The sequence below is a fragment of the Hippocampus bargibanti genome, linkage group LG03 (assembly GCF_051943395.1).
Source record: "Hippocampus bargibanti isolate YZ-2025 linkage group LG03, ASM5194339v1, whole genome shotgun sequence".
NCBI classification, from domain to species: Eukaryota; Metazoa; Chordata; class Actinopteri; order Syngnathiformes; family Syngnathidae; genus Hippocampus; species Hippocampus bargibanti.
This window is the reverse complement of record NC_142736.1, coordinates 13,184,750-13,204,221: the sequence shown is the minus strand read 5'-3', so window position 1 is coordinate 13,204,221 and position 19,472 is coordinate 13,184,750. Positions and strand designations below refer to the sequence as shown.

General features: G+C 40.7%; 1 protein-coding gene across 2 annotated transcripts in view; it reads right to left on the bottom strand.

The window, feature by feature from the left end:
- Positions 1-19,472, bottom strand: part of LOC148900393 (E3 SUMO-protein ligase PIAS1-like) — a 63,577-nt gene that overhangs the window by 29,967 nt on the left and 14,138 nt on the right. Inside the window, exon 1 of one of the 2 annotated variants that reach the window (XM_088992046.1) lies at positions 13,548-14,389. The exons of the other annotated variant lie outside the window; for it this stretch is intronic. The gene's annotated coding sequence lies outside the window, so the exon portion shown is untranslated. Of the gene's footprint in view, positions 1-13,547; positions 14,390-19,472 lie in introns of those variants that run through there. 2 annotated transcript variants of the gene reach the window in all.

The window sequence follows — 19,472 nt, the reverse complement described above, 5'->3', positions numbered from 1 at the left end:
CTAATGTGTGAACCTAGCCCAGGGCTCGAAATTCGCGGCAGTCCGGTCGCCGGAGGCGACTTAATTTCCCATTTGGCGAGTTGAATGTATTACCACTGCGCATGTATATGACGCATCTCGTTGAGTCTCGCGTACTCTCACATGATATGACAAGCAGATTTCAATACTTGTGACCATATTATCTATATTATCTGCTGACTTAATTCTAGTGCTCAATTCTATTTATTTTTATTTAATACTTATTTGCAATGTCCTGATTATTTTTATTTGATTGTGGTGCTATGAATTGTTTCATTGTGGTGCCCTGAATTATTCTCTTTTTTTATTGAACACCAGTATCAAAATGACTCTTGAAATACAATAAAATGCATATTAACTGTGAACAACTGTAGTCTTCTTTGCCATTTTTACACAAGGATGAATTTACTGAGATTAGACACATTTTGGCTAGTTGATTTTCTGATTGGCTAGTAACATTGTAAGGTAATGAATCTGTCTGGCTGGTAAGAAAAATGTGAATTCCTAGTGTAAACTCCATCTATATTACATGATTTAATATGTGAAAAAATACACTGTTACAAAACTTTTAGTGGTATTTGCGAGCAAGCACATAATCACATGTACATGTTCTGATCTCCCAAATTCAAACTCCAGTTCCACTGTGCCAATATTCCACAAAATTTCATTTTGGTCTTTTTTTCTTAGATTAAATCGACCCCAAAACACGTGCATGCCTTTTCTTTTTGTCAATGGTGTTCACTATAAGTCTGCTTAGCTCCAACAAATCCGTAATGCAAACCCAGTCAGGATGTTTGTCCACTATTTTTTGGGGACAACCTAACAATCACCCTTTGAGGGAAAAAATAATAATGTCAACATTACCATTATACTTATTCTGAGTGTAATGGTCTATACACTGTGCAACCTTTTCAATAGGCTAGAAAGGGAGTGTAATGGCAGACTATGGGAAGCACAATTGTCTATGCAGCCACTTATTTTCTACAACTGTTTTTTTTCCATTCAGAGGGATGGGAGGATTTAGCCTATCACAGATTTGGTATCATAAAAAAAACACAAAGCATATGAGAGCATCCTTAAATACGCATTTTCCATGTACAGAAGCCTGCACCTGCATTATCCAACGAGCAATTATGGCTTAGGTCCCTCTAACATGGACCTCTCTGAAAGCACACATTATGCAAATGTAATATCTGAGGGTCTGGATGTGACTAACAGAGCAGTTATAAAAACACATCATTCAAACACAGATGGCTCTGACAGCAAGACAAGGCGCTTCAATCACAGCAGCAGGGTGCAGTAGCAACTGTCCATCTGTGGATATTACTAGAATGACGAGCAAACCCAGTGTTATTCTGTTTCATATCTCCTTTCCACATACACACGCATTCACAAGGAACTGCCCTGGTGGTGACATAAATGACCAGTTCCATGAAATATGCACATGGTGGAATGGGACAGAAGAGGGTGGCGGGAGTGGCTTAGCCAAATAATGTCACGGGCTGGCCACCATTTTAAACACACATTTCTATAGCTCACCACAAAAACACAAACACAAAACGAAGCAAACCAATCACTCTCATTCCACAAACATAAAAGACACACAGAGCAAAAATAAAATGCACGGAAAACATGACGCAAAAATGTGCACACTTTTAGAAGCCACCACACTGTGTAACATTCCTCTGCCAGAGCAACAACAACAAAAAAGGGGGGTGGGACAAAAACAGGGGAAAAACAGTGGGGGGACAGGTAGAGGAGCAACAGAATAGACAATACAGTAAAGTCTCGTTATATCGATATCGGATATATCGATAGTCCCGGTTATATCGATACTATTTCTATGCACGCACGGAGAAAATTACATGCAAACAGGGTCGGATATATCGATAGTCCCGGTTATATCGATATTTTTTCAGACTCCCTTGAATATCGATATAACGAGACTTTACTGTATGTCAACATACATTTCCTGTTGTTTGATTTTTTTTTTCTTCAGATCTTGACCCTCGATTGCGCTTAATATGTTTTCGAGCCAGATAAAGTTTGTAAGGGTTGTGGATAAAGCAGATGAAAAGATGTCTTCTTTTTTTACAACAAAAAATTATACCGTTCACTGCCGTTATACTGTCTGTAGTAATAGTTACATTAATGGCAGAAACGCTCCCTCAAAGGCAATGCTTGTGTTTTTTTCCAAACAAACCGCAACTTTAGGTCGTGTGTAAAATAGTTTCTATCAAGCACGAATATAAATCATATACAATTATATGCACACATACTGCACTTGATGATCATAAAATGGCCACAAGAGGGCGGGCCGCAGTCATGAGCATTGATATCTTTAAAAAAGGCCAACTATCATACTTGTCCATGCCGAAGAAGAACAAATATAAACATTTATTTACCGTATTTTCCGGTGTATAAGGCGCACCGGAGTATAAGGCGCATCCACAATGAATGGTGTATTTTCAAATATCAGGCTTTGTTAAAGTTTCAGCTGCTGTGAGAGCGCTATATAAATCAATATGTATTGTATTGTATTGTATTGTATGAAGCGCACTGGACTATACGGTGCACATTCAATGAATGAAAAAAGTTTTCCAAATATAATTATATATAAGCCACACCTCATTATAAAGCCTGACAGTAGTGCCTGGGGTTATTCACTACCTGTTCTATGGAGGGGTCTCTATTATGCATGTTTCGGCAGACACTTAAAACCAAAGACTCAGACTCGAGGTGCCAAAAAAAGTGTGTTTGGGACATCACTATAGAAGAGTGATATTTAGAATTTCATCTCCATGTTCTATCTGAAATTTATTTTACGCGAGGTCATTGAAGTCAAAAACAGGACTAAGTTGGAAAACATGGCTACAATTTTGAAATGTATGGTTTAAAATAAAACTGTAACATGACTATGAGTTGATTTATACTTCTAGAAAGTGCTGCTAACTGGCTTTGACCAAAGCCAATTTTAAGCAGGAAATGCACCACGCCAGAAACATTGCAGAATTGGTACAAACCACAAAAACTGGGAATGGTTTCAGAGTATCACGTGTTCTACTTCCTATTTCGGCATGGCACTTCTGACACTGATCAGAAAGTCTGCTTTCACAGAATGCTACATTTAAAACAGAAGAAAGACCACTTTTGCAAATTGTTCTGACACAGTCAAAGGTGCATGACACAAATCTGCCAAATGCTCATCTTGAAATCTTCAAAAATGTTCTAACTACATCCAAATCAAAGAAAGAAACCCCTTTGCCTCATGTTGATATCACAAGTACTAAAACATAGTGTTGACAATATAAATATGGAAAGTGTAACCAACATTTTGCCAATGAAAAATCTTTTTGGATGCTGACTAGTCAAAAAAAACAAAAAACAGACAATGTTCAGAGATGGCAAGTGTCTCGACTTCCCAGAATATCCACAAGGTAGAAATATGTCCAATTCCTGATATTATGGTTGTCTAATAGAGCCTTCCAGGTTAAAATAAATAACTAAATAAAAATGTACCTTCCATTCTATCTGTACATTAACGTGCTACTAAAAATTGTGAATTAAGAGTGTGCCATCACAGAGGGCGATATTAATAAATTAGATGGGGTCTCGCTCTCTCCTCATTATAATGAAATGAAAATGATGTATTAGAATTTCATGATGTCGGGAGTCAGTCAGATTGATGGGAAGAGCATATCAGGAGTAGCTTAGAAATTTCCACAGGCAGCACACCATTAACTCTTAGCTCCAACCAAGAATCAAAATTAGCCGGTTGCTGGTGGGCAGACAGAGCAGTGTGTCGGATGATAATTGTAACTGAAAATAATGAATGGGAAGATGAGGCGAAGGGGGATGGGGAGAGTGCAACAGAGCAGCTGAGCCTTCAGCGGAAAACCAGAGGGGGGGGGCAGATAAGGAAGGCGAAAAAGAAGGTGCCACTAAGAAGGACACATAAATGTGAGGAAGATGAAAACCAACCAAAAGAGGCAATTTTGAGGTAAATTTACAATGTCTCTGTTTGCTAGACAGATTGTGTGAAACTCTTCTGCAAGCTACCAAGCTACATCATTATTCATGAAATTTTTGACATGGTGCTGAGCCGAGACATTATCAGAGTACCTATATTGAATTTATACTGCTAGTGCCACAAAGGACAAGCACTATCACGTCAGATCTTAGCAGACAAAATATCGCAATGTCTGAGACTATGATAAAATCTTTTGACTTCAAGATGGCGCCGCAAGAGCGGCTGCCTTTCCAGCAGCTCCTGTATTTTGTTTTTCTACTTCTTTCTTTCCTTTCCTCTTCCTTTCATAATTTTGCATGTGTGAAATGTAAATTTCTCCACTGCGAGACGAATAAAGGTACATCCAATCCAATCCAAAAATACCTCAGACTCGAGCTCAGTTGTTCCTGGAACATTTGTTATTGCGACAAATTAAACATAAATTAATAATATTCACTTTGGACGGTAACATTTAAAACTGAAACTTACAACATAACACAAGACTCAAAATATCATTTTGACTACAGTCGATAAGACTCGTATGTTGACTGTGTCCAAAAATACTCGCCACGGAGTGCGTGATGCATACATACATACATGCATACATACATGAATACATACATGCATATGTGCATACATGCATGCATACATACATACATGCATACATAGATACATACACACACACACACACACACACACACACACACACACACACACACACACACACACACACACATACACACACACACACACATACATAATACGATTATTAAACTATTCAAATAATTATTTTCAAATGGTTGATATACTTTTTCATCTTCCTCACATGCATCTTTCGTACTCTTCATGCCAAAAAAAGAGTACGGCAGATGCAGTGTTTGCTTTAAGAATGCTGATAGAGAAGTACAGAGAATGTCAGAAGGAATTGCATTGTGTCTTTGTAGATCTGGAGAAAGCGTACGACAGAGAAGAGCTGTGGCATTGCATGAGGAAGTCTGGAGTGATGGAAAAGTATGTCAGAGCAGTGCAAGACATGTACCATGACTGTAAGACAGTTGTGAGGTGTGCTGTCGGTGTGACTGAGGAATTCATGGTGGAGGTGGGACTCCACCAGGCGTCAGCTCTGAGCCCCTTCTTATTTGCTATGGTGATGGACAGGCTGACAGACGATGTTAGACAAGAATCTCCTTGGACCATGATGCTTGCAGATGACATTGTGATCTGTAGCGAGAACAGGGAACAGGTGGCGGAGAAACTAGAGATGTGGAGATATGCCCTGGAAAGGAGAGGAATGAAGATCAGTCGCAGCAAGACGGAATATATGTGTGTGAATGAGAGGGATCCAAGTGCAAGAGTGATGCTACAGGGAGAAGAGATAAAGAAGGTGGAGGATTTTGAGTACTTGGGGTCAACTGTCCAGAGCAACGGAGAGAGTGGACAAGAGGTGAAGAAGCGTGTCCAGGCAGGCTGGAGCGGCTGGAGAAAAATGTCAGGTGTGAGGTATGATAGAAGGCTTTCAGCGAGGATGAAAGGAAAAGTGTATAAAACAGTGGTGAGACCAGCCATGATGTTTGGACTGGAGACAGTGCCACTGAAGAAAAGACAGGAAGCAGAGCTTGAGGTAGCAGAGCTGAAGATGTTGAGGTTGTTTTTGGGAGTGACCAGGTTGGAAAGGATCAGGAATGAGTACATTAGAGAGACAACTCATATTAGAAGCTTTGGAGAGAAAGTCAGAGAGGCCAGACTGAGATGGTTTGGACATGTCCAGAGGAGAGAGTGTGATTATATCGGGAGAATGATGCTGAGCCTTGAACTGCCAGGCAGGAGACCGAGAGGAAGACCGAAGAGGAGGTTTATGGATGTGGTCAAAGAGGACATGAAGGTAGTTGGTGTGAGAGAAGAGGATGCACAAATCCGGGATGGATGGAGGACATTGATTCGCTGTGGCGACCCCTGAGGGGAAAAGCCGAAAGGAAAAGAAGAATACAGTAAAGTCTCGTTATATCGATATCGGATATATCGATAGTCCCGGTTATATCGATACTATTTCTATGCACGCACGGAGAAAATTACATGCAAACAGGGTCGGATATATCGATAGTCCCGGTTATATCGATATTTTTTCGGACTCCCTTGAATATCGATATAACGAGACTTTACTGTATATACTTTTCATCCATATCGAAAAGGCTGAGCTTAAATGTTCTATTTTGGAAATTTTAACCCTGACCTAATTTACTTTGAGACAACAGTGATTAGTAGTACTTCAAGACCGGAAAGCAAACCACTAATTGATGAAAAAAATATCTCATGAATGTAGATACTGGTATTTGCTCGAATGTATTTGTGAAATGCAATCATTACAATTAGAAGCAATCATTACACAGACGATACCACAGACAATTGTAAACTGGAAAATCAAGAAATCATACAAACCAGCATGCTTGCATGGGTTAAGACAAACCAAGCACATATCCACAATATGAAGCAATGTTATCACGCAAGGCTTCAGCTGAACTAAGTACACATGCAGAGGCCGGTCACAAAGACAAAGTGCAAGTGTGCCACAGATCTGGCAAATAAAAGGTTGGCATGCGCGGGCCACCCACAAAGCATTCAAATCCACCCAGAGCTAATTGGCCTCGCACTAATTGTCGCATAGCTGGCGCGTCCGGCCGAAAGGCATCCATCTGTTGTGTGACCACACTTGAGGCATATTCAATATGAATAAATTCTGACGGAAAATCCAAACCACCTAAAATTCTTAATAGAGGATATAGGATGAACCATATACTCACAGGGAAAATGTACAATACAATACAATAAAATACATATTTATACAGTGCTTTATCAACAGCTGAAGCTGTAACGAAGCACTTAACATGGACAGCTATCATGTACTATGAACATGAACGGCTATCATGTACTATCATGTACATTTTCGATGAAAGCTGCAGTTTTCAATTAATTTTCAATTCACATCCCCCACCCCATCTCCATCACTCTCAGCCACCACGATGAATATCAGATTGTAATCTTATCAACATTAAATAACATGGGAAAAATGAATATTGTTCAATTTACAACATAACCTTTAACATTCTTTTTTTAAATCTGTAAGAAAATAATTTAAGTGCAAGGTTTAAAAAAGTTTTAAACCTTGTACTAAAAACACTTTTGACCAACGTATTTAAACCATTTAATTCTGAAAATTTAAATTAAATCAAGAAAATAAAACTTCAGTTCAGCAACATTAACTCAGTAGTAGCATAAAAAAACTAAAAAACAAAATCTACAAAATAAATTTGACCCGTTGTATTATTTTTTAAAATCGAAATGGGGAAGTCAGGATTGATGGCTACGTTAAACGCTTTGCAGTGCACCATTTTTCCAGCAGCTTATCAGCATGATTGACGTGTAATGTCTTGCCACCTGCATCTGACGTCAAGCAGTCTATGGCGAGCATTTTATGACAGTCAACACACAAGTTTTTCCTCTTCTACTGTAGTCAAAATGAAGCCGACAGCTACTTGTGATTCATCATATCCCCTTCATTTGAGCTTTTGGGTCACTTTCTCTCTCCGACATTCTTTTTATTCCTGCTTTATATATGATATATGATGGTGACAATCTGCATTGTAATTTTGGCTCTGATGCAGCAGCATGCTTCTCTGTCTGCTATGACGTTTTGCAGTACCATCTGACTGGCTCTTCGTGCAATGCCTATAACAGCCAATCAGCAGTGAAGGTTGTTTTGTTTTCTTTGTTCTCGAGAGTCTCTCTCTCTCACACACACACACACACAGAGGAGTACATTGGGAAGACAAAAGTATGGCTAGACTTCAACGCATTTGTCTTCTACGCCTCACAACTACATGTAACATTATCATGAGCCCAAACACAAACAGTCGCCCAGCTCACCGCAGAAAGTTCCCTTTCCTTGAGGCTAATTGCCTTGTCAAACTACATGACTTCTGAGTCGTTCACAACGGTAGCGTAGTTAGACTACCAAATTCCTTTCGGTGTGTCTTGGAGTGGAGATTTCACACTCCTTCATTGACTAAGACCATGGCCACAAAAAACAGCTATGAGCTTTGCCGTTAGCAAATGTAGCCAGAGTTGAAATATGACGTATAAAATTTCGAGTGACTTTCTGAATACCAAAAACCACATTCAGACTGTGTGAGCTATGTCCAGTGTCTTCTCATCAGTAGGACACAATCTTCCAATTGGTCAATGTTGAATGCACCTAACAAAGGACGGTGTACCACATGTCACACTATGCAGTGCGATGAACGAAAAATCTGGCATGCCAGACTTTCTTTATCGTGGACGTGAAGCATCAGAAGATGACTCTGGACCAGTGGTTCTTAACCTGGGTTCGATCGAACCCGAGGGATTCAGTGAGTTGGTTTCAGGGGTCCGGTGGATCCTCCGCCTTAGAGGTCCACCCCTCAGTCTAGTCTGCAGTTAGTAGGCACAGTCATCACAAGAAGGTTTTCGGTGAATGAACATATGAAAGTAGTGGGGTTCGGTGCCTACAATAAGATTAAGAACCACTGCTCTGGGCCAATCGTTGAATATGTCACGTTTCACGGGCTACGATGTGACGGACCACTTCAAAATCAGCTACGAGGCACTTAATCCATCACCTCAAAATCAGGCAACATTTGTGTAGTCTAACATCGGCTTAAAGGAAACCACTTCACCATTGTCATGGTGCAGAGCTAATTATCCACGTTAATCACAGAGAGAAGTTTGCCGCATTGGCGAGGCCTTCATTTGTCCGACCTTGCGCTGCGTTCAGGATGCACTTTGTTTTTTTTTTACTTTAAAAATAAGTAAAAATGAGAATTTCAGTTACTTTGATTTTTTTCCAAACTATTCACTGTAGTTAACTTTTATAAGATATTGTTTGCTTTCATTTATCTGTAGAAGATATTCTGCTGAGCTTGGGAGCTCCCTGCAATTTTTGTTTTAAATTTTAAAACTTTTGACTTTTTTATTTTATTTATCGATTTTACATGATATTAACATGTTGCAGATTACAAAAGCTGTTGAATAAACACCCTTTGATTGGCATTTAAACCAAATCAGGTGAATTTAGTATTTTTTTACATGTTATTTTTAAGAGCATCATGGCATGAGTGTCCTTGGCAAAAGAGAAATTAATGTTCTGCGCATTGATTTTATTTTAATGGACTGCAGTGTTATGAAAATAATGGCAGCCAAGATGGTATCTAAGCGTATCCATGCACTCTGTAATCATATTTCTATGGGTTTAGAATTTGACCTTTTCGTAGGTCTCCACTGGTAACAACACCGGTGCTCGGAATGGATACATTGTATGGAGAATCATTATCAAATTCATTACCTTGAGCAACAAAACACCAAAAGAGCCCAGTGATTCTTTGTTGATTTGGGTCTTAGTGCATCTCCCCACACATGCGGATGTCTCATTTTGACAGATAACAGTTTGACACAAAGAGAATACTATCATTTTGAAAAACTTAAACTTGGCAGCCCCACGCTCCTTTATGTTTGTTTGTTTGTTTGTTTGTTTGTTTGTTTCATAAGTTTATATCCTGGAACTACAAACACACGTCGATTTGTTTTCAAATGAAATCTGTCACATTCTGATTCGGCAGCAGGTGGCTGGTTTGCGCTTGTACACACCTCGTTATTAATCACCTCGTTATGTCACCGGGTATTTATGGGGATTCATTTGGTCGTGGGATCGCCGGTGAATTGACGTGCCTCGCCACTGCCACAGGTTAGAGTTTCTTCTGCTGCGCATGTTATGCCTTATCAAGTCGTTGTGTTTCCTCGTGTATTTACGTGTTCACAGACTTTCTATTCCGACTTTTTATTCCGTTTGTGGAGTACGAGGGTTGGTTCTCCCCTTGCCCCCCTATTCGCACTTTGGTTATCGTTTATTCTCATTTTTCTTCTGGTCCACATTTGGGACCAGCGCTCTTAGTTAGTTGTAGTTCGATCGGTACAGTTTTACGTGTCCTCATTAATCCATCTTAAACGGAGAGCCTATCTCTGTCGACTACTTCAGGACTCCAGCGAATGACTTCATTCCTACGAGGCGAGACTTTCTGTGCCTCGTTCAGACGTGACAAAACTTGTTACTTGTAAACAAATCCATGTCTTGTAAACAACTATTACCTTATTTCTGGAAGGTAAATTCTCAATATCGTTTCTGTTACTGTGCTATGCAATGTTTTTGCACATAAAACTTTGCTGCACATGGTTCAAAAACTGCACACGCATGTAGTTCATACAAGCACCATCTGACTGGAAGATGGTAAGGGTAGTAATGTTGTGTCAAGCAGGTTTTGTAAGGTCTGTGTTTGTGTAGACTGTATGTGGGCGCTTAACGGTGGTGTAGGCATGACGGCACACTACCTGGCCATTATATAAAGCTCCTACCCACTCTCAGCTAAAGGCCTCTGCACTGAGAGGCAGATCCCTCCCTGTCTTCCATCCCCCCAGCTCATACCCTTCCAGTCTCCCTGAAACGCCTCACCCATTTGTTTTATCTTCCTCCGGCTTCTGAAGTATCCAAAATCACAGTTTGGGTCACAGCTCAACAAAGACTAGATTTGAGAGAAAGGTACAAGGCAACGTGAAATGATAAACCCTGACCTGGATTGGATTTATACCACTGGGTGTGTTCGGTGGGTTGTGTGTTACTTAAAAATTATTTCAAAAGTCCCAAAGAAGAATACAACATAGTATAGTAATCGTTTTTACTGATTCTGATGCTGATTTTAAGCCCCTTTCTGGCAAAACATTACAGTAAAGCCATCATTTCCCGTATTTGTCATTTCAGGCAGAACTAAGTAAAACGGGACAATCCGGTGTAAGCAATGTGCAGTTATTTTCTAATTTCACATCAGCAACAGCATCTACAACAGGGACAATTACTCACTCCGCATGGGAATGAAATTTCGAACATGAAACTTTCCATTTTGGTGAGACTGTTCCTTAGATACAAGGCACCATGTTTTCAACTTCTGATACCAAATTGTATATACAGTATTTTAATCCATATTTCAGGTTGATTTGAATTCCTTTGTCCGTATTGGGTAGCAGTTGAGCAGTTATTCAAAATGTCATTGTGATTTTGAGTTGGTTTCTCCTGATCTTAAAACATTAGAAACCAAGAAAAACAATTCATGTCGCAATGTGTGTACGTATTTGTGCTTTAAAGGGGTCAGTCAAATCAAGAGTTGCCAATGCAGTATTCTAATTACTGTATTTTGCGGTGTATAAGTCGGCCTGAAAAGCCTTCATTTTCTTCAAAAGATGAGAGTGTGCCTTATACGCAGTTGCGCCTTATATATGAAGTAATATTGAGCCACAACATGTCTCCCAACTACTGTCAGCAGCCACGACTCCATTTCCCCCTGTAGAAGATGTAGTGCATAACAGCCTCTATTGTAGCGCTTTATTATGTGGTGTGCCTGAAATTTATGTATTCTATTTGGAAAACATTGTTTCATTCATTGAAGGTGCGTCTTACAGTCCGGTGCGCGTGATATATGGGAAAAGTGGAAATATGGTAATAGTGTGTTCATTTAAGATGAATTAGGCAGCAAAATGCACCATTTTGTTATCCATCTCAGGGTGGACATATTTCCACTCGCTGTTATGAAAATGACATCACAGCACCTCGGGATCAGAGCGCAAGCATGACCAAACCCAGAAAACAGATAAGCCGTGATAGGTTATTACAATGCCACCTTCTTCGAGTTTCAATGAATAGAAACACCGAACAGTCACATGCCATAACAAGAACAACTGAACTGCAAAGTACAAGTGTAATGCTGGTTGCGAGTATCGCCACTAAACCTGAGGCAAGTCTCATATTGTAACAAGGAGGTGGCCAAGATGAAACCCATACTCAAGGCTGCATGGTAACACAAAGCTGCAATAGCACAGTTCGAGTTGGAATGAAGTAATTGGCCAAGAGGTACAGACAATAAAATCACACTGCATTATTTTGCTCACAAAGGGAAAAACGCAACTGAGGGTTGGGGATAGCCAACTTGAGCACGCCATGAAAGAATCAAGAGGATATTTGATGCTAAAGACTCGTTTGTAATATCCCTGCAAAGAATGTAACAAACTGCTATGTTACAAAGTGCTTGAGTCAAGTCATTCAGCAACCACCACGCGACCTCCAGTTTGAAACAATTAACGTAAGGCTGTCTTGTAAATTGTAAATCTTGAGCACAACAACACAAACATTGCAATCCTAGTAACTGGTTACGTATTCACACTGCACTTAACAATTACACATCACTTAAAAGTGTATTTGATTAATTTGACCTCAACGAGATGTTTTGCATTGAAAATCCTCTCACATTAAAAATATCCAAAAGATGGAACATCGAGAAGTGTGGCTTTATGTAAACATGATTGAAACTGGGCCTGGAAGGATGCTTTCCATAATGTTTTGACACCTTTGTTGTTTTTGGCTATAATGCCAATGTACAGTATTTGTATTCAAAGAAAATACATGTAAATCAGTCATTTTTTTTCTGAGATTCTTCTTCTGTTCGAATCCAATCAAGTGAGTCGATTCAATTTTTATGTCTGTTTTCCTTAATTTTTAAAGGTCAAAGGGTCATTTTTACAACACAATGTGATGTTTCCACTTTGGATGGTGGAGTGAAGAAAAGCACAAACACATGATTCTTGTTTATTCAAGTTGCAACGTATTAAGTTTGGTTGTGTAACACCATTGTTCATTTATAACCCAAACACGGGGAAAAAAACATAACTCATCACCACACCCTCATGTTGAAAGCTTTTTGCATTTACATTACAACACAGTTAAAGCAGCAGTTTGTTACATTCTATGCTGGGACATTACAAACGAAACACAGTTACTTAGGCAAAATAGGATTAGGAATACTGATGAGGTGATACCGGTGGAAGCGGGGCATTCAGGCCAGTCGTTAGTCAGATCAATAGTAACAATCAGTGGAGTGGCGGGAGTAGTCCTCTGCTCCTCCCAACCTGAGAGGAGGGACCTATCAGAGCAGAGTCCGGCACCGCCATGTCTGGACAGTAGGGATATATATATAGGGCCTAAACTACCAGTAAGACTTTAGTTTGCTGACGAAGTTTCTTGGATAAGAAGCGAAACGTCCGACACATTCAAAGAAGTAGGGATGACGGCTGAAGAAACCTTTTCATCGAAACACAGTTAAAGTATTGACAAAATTTTACATACTTAATTTTGCCATCACAACGTATAGTTAGAGATTTAGAATTTAGTTTGGTTTGACTTCTTATTTGGTCTCTCGTAAGATAAACTTGGAGGACAGGCCCTCTGTGCTGCTACAAACGTTGAACAAAAAGGGACACATACAGTACACAACATAAGTCGGACAATTACATACGATAGAAGACAATATAAAATCTACACACATTGGACACTGCGTTACAGTCATATGCACACCCCCCACTGCTCTCGTGTCATCCTGTTTGTCAGATGTACCAGGCTGTGATGGATGGGGCCACCAGATGACCGGAGGGACCAGCCTCTCGCAGGACTCGGTGTGGAGTCAAACGATGTGGAACTCGTATCTCAAGACCTTTAGATGGAGGGAGAGATCTGGATTTTCCCTGCATGCAAATGCAACTTTGAAATACATGATAAAAAGGTGGGAAATGATAAAGATTAGGCAGAATAAGAAGTTACCATATTTAAAAGTTTGATGCTGTTATATCCTTAACAGTCAACACCTGTGACTCAATACACAATTGAAGCACAGACAACCTGGGGTCAATCACATCAACAGAAACAGCAAGTTAAACTGTCAGCTTCATTTAGGAGATCTGTCCTTGCACAGAATTTAGTACTTGGGATACTCCTTCATCACCAAAGTTCTATACGACTTGAACATCCTGCACAGGGAAAGCTCATTAGCCAGGTTACAAATGTATCAGCTCATGGGAAAGACAATGTTTTATTGCTTACAACTGTTGGGGCTCAGAAACTTCCAGGGGTGTGGTATTATAATCAAGAAAACTATGTTTTACTAATGTATCACTTTAATTTGCATGTACTCTCAATAAATAGCTTGGCAGAGGGCGGCAGAATTCGGACGTGTGTCATGAATGACTGCATTTCCTGCCGGCATTAGGGACAATCTTTCTGGTTCTGAGTCTTCATCCAGTGTCTGACTGTCATATCTCTGACAGCCTCCCTCTAATTGTTTATCGATTAAGATGACAACCTGCTGTATGAATGAGTTTTTATATCAGTTTAATTTGCAGATAAGAGTCCTCGACCTCCTTCCTGAATTTAGGAGCTCAAATTGGGAGTGAAATACATGGGAGAAATTGTCTAAAATGTTGTTGGCCTTCACCGCTTTATTAACCACAATTTTTTTAGATTTTTTAGATCTGCACAATAAATGTTCTCAAAATTATATTTATTTTGATTGTTGTATTTTTGGAATCATCATTCTTGACCTAAATGAGAACAAGGAGTTTTCAGCTGTCAGCAAACCCAACAGGACAGTGGTCACTGAAATGTCTTTCTCTTGCAGTTGGATGCACACAACTACAAACTGTTATCTAGCCATGTCTGTCTCAAATGTGTCAGGTTTCCATAGCAACAGAACGGCTGAACTAAATCACCACAGAAGTCAACAAGAGCTCCCCCTTGCTAAATCGTTCCAGACATCAATAGCTGCTGACAAATTTGAGGCACAGTACAAGCCAGTGCCTGAGCGAGGCTTACACGAATAAACCATTGCGATGCAAAAGGGAAGCATTTTATGTACGTCTACTTAAAGTGACCTTGAGAGTTATGAAAGGCGCTTACAAATTCAATATATTATTATTATCAATGGTCACGCACTTATTTGCCGCTAACAGATAATTATCTACATCAGGGGTCGGGAACCTATGGCTCGCGAGCCATATATGGCTCTTTTGATGATTGCATATGGCTCGCCGATAAAACTAAATACATATTTTCGTTTTTTCGCCGTTCATTTCCCGTTGGCGCTGCAGTTGGCGAAAAGCGCAATTTTGATTGGATGTCACTGACCTAGGTTGGCCGAAAGCGCCATTTTGATTGGATGATAGTGGCCGTCATGTTGAAACAGGTAAACACCCCTTGAAATGAGCCCAACTAGTGAACTTCAGCGTTAATGCACCGGAGCATTAGAGGAGAGAAAATGTTCTGATTCTAATTTGCAATGATACAATACCATCGATGAAACAGTCGAATGTCAGTGACATTTTAACAAGCCCAATGTTAACGTTAGCATCAACATACTTCTGCGAGAAGTAGATTGCAGATAGCAAGTGTGGAAGTTTATGAGCCGTGTGCAGGCTGGCTAGCAGTAACTTCGCCTCTGGACCGGCAAATTGAATTTCATTCCGATCGTTTGCCTGGATTTTACCAATCACGAGGAACGGAAAACCATTCATGTTAACGGTGAGTACTATCACAAAGTTATTTTAAATAATACATTCTGATATTTTGTTGAAAAGTGGCCGAGCGTTTGTATGTGCGCGCGCGTGCGTGTGGCTCTCACTGAAAACATTTCTAAATATTTTACTTTTATGGCTCTCTTAGTCAAAAAGGTTCCCGACCCCTGATCTACATGTTAAAATTTATGCCAGTATTTGGTGTGATGTACACAATATTTGAGCGACAATTGCATCCAAAAATGGGTAGAAGAAGCATGTTTACTTACATACAGTCAACCAAGCAACATTTTTAAAATGATATTTATCTCGAGTTTTATTTGTCTGTGTCATTGAGGAAGAAGACATTGCCACACAACGGTGACATCACAGTGCAAGAGGATCAGCTTTAAGCGATGTGAATGCGGACGCACGAGTGTGTTTTGAAGTAGGAGAGATGTAGAGTGGTTTGTGGGCAACAAGACAGTTGGAATGCAAATATTAAACAAACATCTACAACATAACTTTCACCACTCACAAGATTGTTGGGATTATTCCCAGTAATTTGACTGCAGACAATTGATTGATCTGCCTTCCTTTTGTTTGAATAAAAGTTAATCAGACAGACAGACAGACAGACAGACAGACAGACAGACAGACAGACAGACAGACAGACAGACAGACAGATAGATAGATAGATAGATAGATAGATAGATAGATAGATAGATAGATAGATATAGATAGAACATCCCTCCATAACCTGTGAATGCATTGTGATTAAATTTAAAAGTGATGTGGCTTCAGATTCCCACCCCTGCTTTGCATGCACACAAAGGCAGAGAAAAGAAACAGGTAGGAGAGTAGAGGGCCTGTATCATTGGGGATTAACCTAGCCCCAGGCTCTACAAATAGACTGTCTCCTCCTATAAGATGCCAAAGCACAGATGCTTATTTGTATTGCCATGTTGCTGCTGGAGAAAAGGGAGAAGGCAGTTCAAAGGAAGTTGTGGCAGGCCGAGGCTCCTTTGAAACTCAATTAAACGCAACAGCACACACTTGAGAGCCTGGTAGTAGTACACCAATGTACAGTGAGACCTCAGTTTACGAACTTAATTGGTTCCCAGACAGAGTGTGTAAGCCAAAAAGTGTGTATCACAAAAAAAAATCCCCATCGGAAATCATTAAAATGAGAATAATACGTTCCCAGGTCTCCAGAAAAATATACTTTTCAACTAAATAAGCCTTAAAACTACACACAGCATACCTTATTCTATGTTAATAAATGTGCTATTGTATTGTAATGAAAGAAATACACTGCACTATATAATAAAGTCACTTTATTTACATTTGTGATGGTCGTTGATGGCTCTTAATTGACACCTGTTGCTTTCTGACTTGTAAGGTCTTACGAAACTGAGGTATCACATTATCATTCATCATGTTGATGATTCTCATAGCCTTTTCTGGATGGAATTGTTCAATAAAAGCCTGCACAAATCAAATCCTCTGTGTTGAGGACCTCATTATGGTCAGCAACAAGCTCCTCGATGTCATCTGCATCCACTTCGAGTCCCGTAGGTGCTGGCAGAGATTTTATTACAACAAAGGCGCGAGTCCGATGATTCCACGGAGGCGGAATAAAACGCGTCATTAGTCACGTGAAAGCATCGACTAAATAACGCCTTTGTGTAAACTTTACACAAAGGCGTTATTTAGTCGATGTGAGAAACACGAACGAGGTGTGCATTTGTGGCGTCACATGTGCACACCGCGGCTGTCATGTGAATCTCAGCCTGACACATCTCTCACACTGTGTGTCACTTCCCTGAGAGTAACATTCTTCATTTCCACCATCCTTCGCTTAAAAGCTTTACAGTGTTGTGTAAACTTTACACAAAGGCGTTATTTAGTCGATGCTTTCACATGACTAATGACGCCGAAATCGTCACGTGCGAGTTGACAGCTGGGGTGGCGGCACCGCTCGCGACACTTCAATTTCATTTCAACGAGTCGCTGAAGCTTTACACTGTAAACATTTTAGGCGAAGGATGGTGGCAATTGTGGAAATGGAGAATGTTACTCTCAGGGAAGTGACACAGAGCATGAGAGATGTGTCAGGCTGAGATTCACATGACAGCCGCGGTCTGCACATGTGACGCCACAAACGCACACCTTGTTCGTGTTTCTCAATGATCTCCTTCTCCTCGACGGTGATTTTATTTTTTGTGTCTTCTCCGGCTGAACACAAGCCTGTGGTGGGTTTTTTTCGGTCCCATAATAGTAAAATGATCTGTAAAAAGCTCCTCGGAGGCGATCGACGTGTGAATTCAGAGAGAGGGGGCGTGGAAAGTTGCACCGGCTGGAGCGCTGTTCGGTCGTGTTCTTCCGCTGAAGATCCAAAGATCACTCCGCCAGATCCGAAGAGCACTCCACCAGCCGTGGTGGGTGTGTATCGCGAAAAGTAGTGCGTATTTCAAGGTTTAATATTCATAAACTTGACATTTGTAAGACGACAAGTTCGTAAGATAAGGTGTTCGTAAGCTGAGGTCTCACTGTACTTTGTATTATTATAAATTCATATGGTAATTTAAAAAGGTTTAAAAATGCTGGCAAATGGTTTGTTTCACCTGTTACAACAATACTCGTCTAGGCAGCATTCTGATCATGTCAAATATGGTATAATTGGCCAAACATATGACAGTTTCCCTGTTTACAATGTTTTTTAGAGACAGGTTGCTGTCCCCTTACAGTAATTGGGTTTAACAATATATTAAACAGATGTATAGGCAACGGTAATTACAGAGGAAAAGGCAACTGAAAGCAGTTATAAACCACAAGACATAATCCCCTACAAGCAATGGACAGTCAGGGATTGGTTGAGCATGGTTTTCTGCAGATTTGAAAAGGACATCTCCACGTCCCACACCTGTCCACCGCCACCAGAAACTACCTTCTTCACACCACAAACCGCATTCCCTGCCCTGGTGATCTACGAACCAGATGTGAGTAGAAGAAGACCCCTCAAATACCCCTCAAAATGACACCACCAGCGTCACTTTCGGCCTCCTGAACATCCGCTCGCTTACGGGTAAGGGTTGTCTTATCCAAGACATCCTTAGTGACCGTAAGCTGGACTTCTTCTGTTTGAATGAGACCTGGCAAACAGCGGGGGACTTTTCCGAGTTGAACGACACGACGCCACCTGGGTTTGTTTACCTCTCAAAACCCCGCCTCTCGGGCCGCGGAGGCGGTCTCGCGATATTTTACCGCGAGATCTGGAAAGTCACTCAAGTTCCCGTCCCGGAAACTCTCTCATTTGAATGCCTTGCGTGTCAAATTTCTGGTCCATCTCCCACAGTTATAGCCACTGTATATCGTCCCCCTAAACCACATCGTGACTTTTTAAAAGACTTCTCAGCCGTCCTCACACACCTCTCCACTCTGTCACCAAATATTATTATCCTTGGGGACTTCAACATACACATTGACAATTCCACCCATCCCCTCACCAAAGACTTTATTTCCTCATTGGAGAGTTTTGGCTTACACCAATTCTCTGATTTCCCCACGCATATAAAAGGGCATATCCTGGACTTAATATGCTGCTGTGGTTTTACCCCCGCCAACTGCACAGCAAACGAACTTCCTGTAACGGACCATTTCCTCGTCTCATTTAACGTTCCCATCACACTCTCTCTCCCCAAGCCACCGCGCATCATCACTTATCGGAACATCCAACACATTGACACTGTCACCCTCACTGCAATGGCTGCCAACCTCAAACCGGACTACAACTCCCCCCCTGATGAACTTGTTTCCCAATACAACATGGACCTTGCACACATGCTCAACACCCTTGCTCCTGTTAAATCCCGGTCAGTCAAATTCACTCGATCCGCCCCTTGGTTCACCGCCCAACTCCGCTCCACCAAGGCGAAAACTCGGCAGCTGGAAAGACTTTACAGAAAGACCGGCCTCACCACCCACCAGGACATGT